The sequence below is a fragment of the Macaca mulatta genome, chromosome 5 (assembly GCF_049350105.2).
Source record: "Macaca mulatta isolate MMU2019108-1 chromosome 5, T2T-MMU8v2.0, whole genome shotgun sequence".
Lineage (NCBI taxonomy): Eukaryota > Metazoa > Chordata > Mammalia > Primates > Cercopithecidae > Macaca > Macaca mulatta.
The window spans coordinates 53,686,450-53,692,449 of NC_133410.1; the positions used below are offsets into that span (position 1 = coordinate 53,686,450).

At 39.5% G+C, this 6,000-nt stretch overlaps 1 pseudogene; it reads right to left on the reverse strand.

Moving 5' to 3' along the window:
* The window catches only part of LOC696260 (small ribosomal subunit protein uS2 pseudogene), a 46,789-nt pseudogene extending 43,684 nt beyond the window's left edge, over positions 1-3,105 (reverse strand).
* Between the last annotated feature and the right edge of the window lie 2,895 nt (positions 3,106-6,000).

A 6,000-nucleotide genomic window follows, 5' to 3' on the forward strand; every position in this document is an offset into this window, starting at 1 on the left:
GTGGGGGTTCATTCATGATTTGACTCTTGGCTTGGCTGGCGTTGTTATATAGGAATGTTAGCGATTTTTGCACATTGATTTTGTATCCTGAGACTTTGCTGAAGTTACTTATCAGTTCAAGAAGCTTTTGGGCTGAGACAACGGGTTTTTGTTTTTTTTTTGATACAGGATCATGTCATCTGCAAACAAAGACGTTTTGCCTTCCTCTCTTCCTATTTGAATACCTTTATTTCTTTCTCTTGCCTGATAACCCTGGCCAGAACTTGCAATACTATGTTGAGTAAGAGTGGCTAGAGATGGCATCTTTGTCTTGTATCATTTTTCAAGGGGAATTCTTCCATCTTTTGCCATTCAGTATGATATTGGCTGTGGGTTTGTCATACATGGTTCTTATTATTTTGAGGTATGTTCCTTTAATACCTAATTGATTGAGAGTTTTTAACACAAAGGAATATTTACTTTTATCAAAGGTCTTTTCTGTATCTAATGAGATAATCATGTAGTTTTTGTCTTTGGCTCTGTTTATGTGGTGAGTTACATTTATTGATTTGCATATGGTGAACCAACCTTGCATCCCAGGGATGAAACTGACTTCATCTCGACGCGTCATGTTTTTGATGTGCTGCTTGATTTGACTTGCTAGTATTTTATTGAGGATTTTTGCATCAATGTCCATCGGGGATATTTGCCTCAAGTTTTCTTTTTTTTGTTGTATCTCTGCCAGGTTTTGGTATCAGGATGATGCTGGCCACATAGAATGAGTTGGGGAGGAGTCCCTCCTTTTCAGTGTTTTGGAATAGTTTCAGTAGAACTGGTACCAGCTTTTCTTTTTTACTTCTGGTAGAATTCATCTGTGGATCTGTCTGGTCCTGGGCTTTTTTGTTTGGTAGGGTATTTATTACTGTCTCAATTTCAGAACTCATTATTGGTCTATTCAAGGAGTCAATTTCTTCCTGGTTCACTCTTGGGAGGGTGTATGTGTCCAGGAATTTATCTATTTCTTCTAGATTTTCCACTTTATGTTCATAGAGTGTTTGTAATATTCTCTGATAATTGTTTGTATTCCTATGAGATCAGTGGTGATATCCCCCTAATCATTTCTGATTGTGTTTATTTGAACATTCTCTACTTTCTTCTTTATTAGTTTAGCTAGAGGTCTATTTTATTAATATTTTTAAACAGCCAATTCCTGGATTTGTTGGTTTTTTGAAGGCTTTTTTTCTGTCTCTGTTTCCCTCAGTTTAGCTCTGATCTTTGTTATTTCTTGTCTTCTGCTAGCTTTGGAGTTTGTTGCTCTTGTTTCCCTAGTTCTTTTACTTGTGATGTTAGGTTTTTAACTTGAGATCATTCTAGCCTTTGGATACAGGCATTTAGTACTATAAATTTCCCTCTTAACACTGCTTTAACTGCATCTCAGAGATTTTGGTACATTGTCTCTGTTCTCATTAGTTTCAAATAAATTATTGATTTCTGCCTTAATTTCATTATTTACTCAAGAGTTACTCAGGAGTAGATTGCTCAATTTCCATTTCGTTGTGTAATTTTGAGTGAATTTCTTAATATTGAGTTCTAATTTAATTGTGCTGCGGTCTGAGAGGCTGTTTGTTATGATTTCAGTCCTTTTGCATTGCTGAGGGGTGTTTGACTTTCAACTATGTGATCAATTTTAGAGCAAGTGCTGTATAGTGATAAGAAGAGTGTATATTCTGTTGTTTTGGGGTACAGAGTTCTGTAAATATCTGACAGGTCCACTTGATCCAAAGCTGAGTTCAGGTCCTGAATATCTTTGTTAAATTTCTCTCTTGATAATCTGTCTAATGCTGTCAGTAGGGTGTTAAAGTCTCACACTATTATTGTGTGGGAGTCTAAGTTTCTTTGAGGGTCTCTAAGGACTTGCAATGTGAATCTGGGTACTTCTGTATTGGGTGCATATATATTTAGGTTAGTTAGCTCTTCTTGTTGAATGGAACCCTTTACTATTATGTAATGCCTTTCTTTGAATTTTTTGATCTTTGTTGGTCTAAAATTTGTTTTGTCAGAAACTAGGATGACAGCCCTGCTTTTTTTCTGTTTTTCATTTGCCTGGCAAATTTTCCTCCATCTTTTTATTTTGACCCTATGTGTGTCTTTGCATGTGAGATGGGTCTCTTGAAGACATCATATCAATGGGTCTTGGCTCTTTATTCAACTTGCCATTCTATGTCTTTTAATTGGGTCATTTAACCCACTTGTATTTAAGGTTAGTATTGTTATGTGTGAATTTGATTCTGTCATCATGAGACTAACTGGTTATTTTGCAGACTTCTTTATGTTGTTGCTTTATAGTGTCAATGGTCTGTGTATTTCGGCATGTTTTTATAATGGTTGTTAATGGTTTTTCCTTTCCATATTTAGCGCTTCCTTTAGGACCTCTTGCAAGTCAGGTCTGGTGGTAACAAATTCCCACAGTATTTGCTTGTCTGAAAAGAATGTTATTTCTCCTTTGATTGTGAAGCTTACTTTGGTTGGATATAAAATTTGGTTTTGAAAATTCTTTTCTTTAAGAATGTTGAATATTGGCCTCCAATCTCTTCTAGCTTGTAGGGTTTCCACTGTTAATCTGATGGACTTCCCTTTGTAGGTGACCTAGCCTTTCTCTCTGGCTGCACTTAACATTGTTTCTTTCATTTTGACCTTGGAGAATCTGACGATTATGTGTCTTGGGGTTGATCTTCTCATGGATTATCTTACTGGGGTTCTCTGGATTTCCTGAATTTGAATGTTGGCCCTCTTGCGAGGTTGGAGAAGTTCTGCTGGATGATATCCTCAAGTATGTTTTCCAACTTGGTTCCATTCTCCCCATTTCTTTCAGGTACCCCAATCAGTCTTAGATTTGGTCTCTTTACATAATCCCATATTTCTCAGAAGTTTTGTTCATTCCTTTTCATTCTCTTTTCTCTATTCTTGTCTGCCTGTCTTATTTCAGATAGCTAGTCTTCAAGACCTGAAATTCTTTCTTCTGCTTGTTTTCTTATGCTATTAATACCTGTGATTTTTATTGTGAAGTTCTTGTAGTGTGTTTTTCAGCTCTAACGGGTTGGTTATATTCCTCTGTAAACTGACCATTTTGGCTGTCAGCTCCTGTATTGTTTTATCATGATTTTTAGCTTTCTTGCATTGGGTTATAACTTGCTTCTTTAACTCAGTGAAGTTTGTTATTACCTGCCTTCTGAAGCCTACTTCTCTCAATTTGGTCACCTCAGCCTTACCCCAGTTCTGAGCACATGTTGGAGAGGTGTTGTGGTCATTTGGAGGAAAGGGGGCACTCTGGCTTTTTGTATTCCAGCACTTTTGCATTAATTCTCTGTCATCTTTGTGGGTTTATCTACCTTTGATCTTTGAAGTTGCTGACCTTTGGATGGGGTTTTTGTTGGATTTTGTTGTTGTTGTTGTTTTCTGTTTGTTTGTTTTTCTTTTTATAGTCAGGCCACTCTCCCATAGGGCTGCTGTAGTTTGCTGGGAATCTGCTCTAGACCATAGCTGCCTCAGTTTTTCCTGTACCTGGAGGTATCACCAGTGAAGGCTGTGAAACAGCAAAGATGGCAGCCTGCTCCTTCCTATAAATGCTCTGTGCCGGGGGTTACTGACTTATTTCCTGCCTCAATGCTCCCATAGGAGGTGGCTGGAGACCTCATTTGGGAGGTCTCATCCATTCAGGAAGAACGAGATCAGGGATTCATTTAAAGAAGCAATCTGACTGCTTTTCGGTAAAGCAGCTGCGCTGTGTTGAGGATAACTTTCAGCCCTCAATTGGTTTGGGCTTTCCAGGGCCCACAGGCTGAATGGGCTGAGAAGCCTGAACAGCCAAGTTGGTGGCCTGCCTTGCTTCTCAGGTACTCTGTCCCAGGGAGAAATTAGAGCTTTTTTGGTCCCCTAGAACACAGGCGGTGGTGGCCAGAGGCCCTGGCTGGGAAGACCCAGCTGGGAGGACCTGCCACAAGGAGTAGCAGATTAGGGTCCTCCTTAAAGAAGCATTCTGACCACACCTTGACACAACAACTGTGTCGCACTGGAGATCCGCCTCTGCCTCTGTTGGCTTGGACTCTCCAAAGCCTGTAGGTTGGAATGGCTGAGTTGTAATCGTACAACCAACCCAGGTAGTGGCCCTTCCCCCTCTCCTGGGCACTGCATCCCAGGGAGAGATCAGAGCTCTATCTGTAATATGTGTGGGTGGTGGTGGCTGGAGGGCCTGGCTGGGAGGCCCTGTCCAGTGAGGAAGAATGGATTGGGCCTGCTTAAAGATGCAGTCTGGCCAAAATCTGGCAAAGCTGCTGTGCTGCACTGCACTGCTAGGGGCACCCTTCCTCGTCTGGAATGTTTGGACTTTCCAAAGCCCACAGGCTGGAACAGCTGAGTTGACCAAACAGCAGAGATGGTGCCTGCCCCTCCCCACCGTGACTCTGTTAGGTCTCAGGCAGGCTCCACCCTATTGCTGGTGGCTGGTTGGAATTCCAAGCCAGTGTGTCTTATCTTTTGAAGTGCTGTGGAAGTGGGACCTGCAGAACAATGCTGCTTGGCTCCCTGGATTCTGCCCCCCTTCCAGAAGGTATGTGCAGACCTTCTGCCTTGCCTAAGTTGTAGACACGTTTGTTGGAGATCTCATCTTGGCCCCTCAAAATCCTAAAATTTATATGGAACCACAAGACTGAATAGCCAAGGCAACTTTGCAGAAAGAGAATTGAGCTGGAAGTATGAAAATATGACACTACCTGACATCCAAATTTACTTCAAATCTGTAGTAACCAAAATAGCATGGTAATATTATATAAACAGATACATAGACCAATAGAACGTAATAGAGAAACCAGATATGAATTCATGCATCGCAGCCAACTCATTTGCAACAAAGGTGCCAAGAACATGCAATGGGTAAAGGAGAGTCATTTCAATAAAGGAAATTCAATAAGCAGAATTTATAAGGAGTTCAAACAATTCAATAGCAAAAAACCAAATAATCCAATTAAACAAAGGGCAAAAGATCTGAATGGACATTTTTCAAAAGAACACATAAAATTGGCCAATAGACATATGAAAAATGCTCAACATCACTAATCATCAGAAAAGTGCAAATCAAAGCCACAATGATATCATCTCCTTAGAATTAAAATGGCTTGTATCAAAGACAGGTGATAACAGATGCTGGAGAGGATGTAGGGAAAGTTGAACCCTCATATATACTGTTGGTGGGAATGTAAATTAGCACAACCACTATGGAGAACAGTGTGGTGGTTCCTCCAAAAAACTAAATATAGAGCCACCATATGATCCTGCAATTCTACCACTTGATATATATCCAAAGGAGAGGAAATCAATATATTGAAGAGATATCTGCACCTTTATGTTTACTGCAACACTATTCACAGTAACCCAGATATGGAATCAACCTAAGTGCTCATTAGTGAATGAATGGATAAAGAAAATATGGTATATATACACAATGGAATATTATTTAGCCATAAAAAGTAAAATTCTATTACTTGCAGCTACATAGATCGAACTGGATGTCATTTTGTTAAATGAAATAAGCCAGGTACAGAAAGACAAATATCACATGTTGTCACTTATATGTGGGAGCTTAAAAAGTGGATCTCTTTAAGATAGAAAGTAGACTTCTGGTTACCAGAGCGTGGGAAGGGTAGCAGGAAGGGGGATGAAGGGAAAAGGAAAGAATATAAGTTTATTCTTACATTTAAAGACTGTTTTTAGAGCACCACTGAACTGTACACTTAAAAGTAGCAAACATGGTGTATTTTATATGGATGCTTTACCTCAAAAAATTTTAAAATAAAGAAATAATTTGCTGGCCAGTTGTGGTGACTCACACCTGTAATCCCAACACTGTGGGATGCCGAGATGAGAGAATCACTTGAGATCGGGAGTTTAAGACCAGCCTGGTCAACGTAGCAAAAACCCATCTCTATTTTCTAAAAAATTATAAAATAAAAAAGAAATAACTTCCTG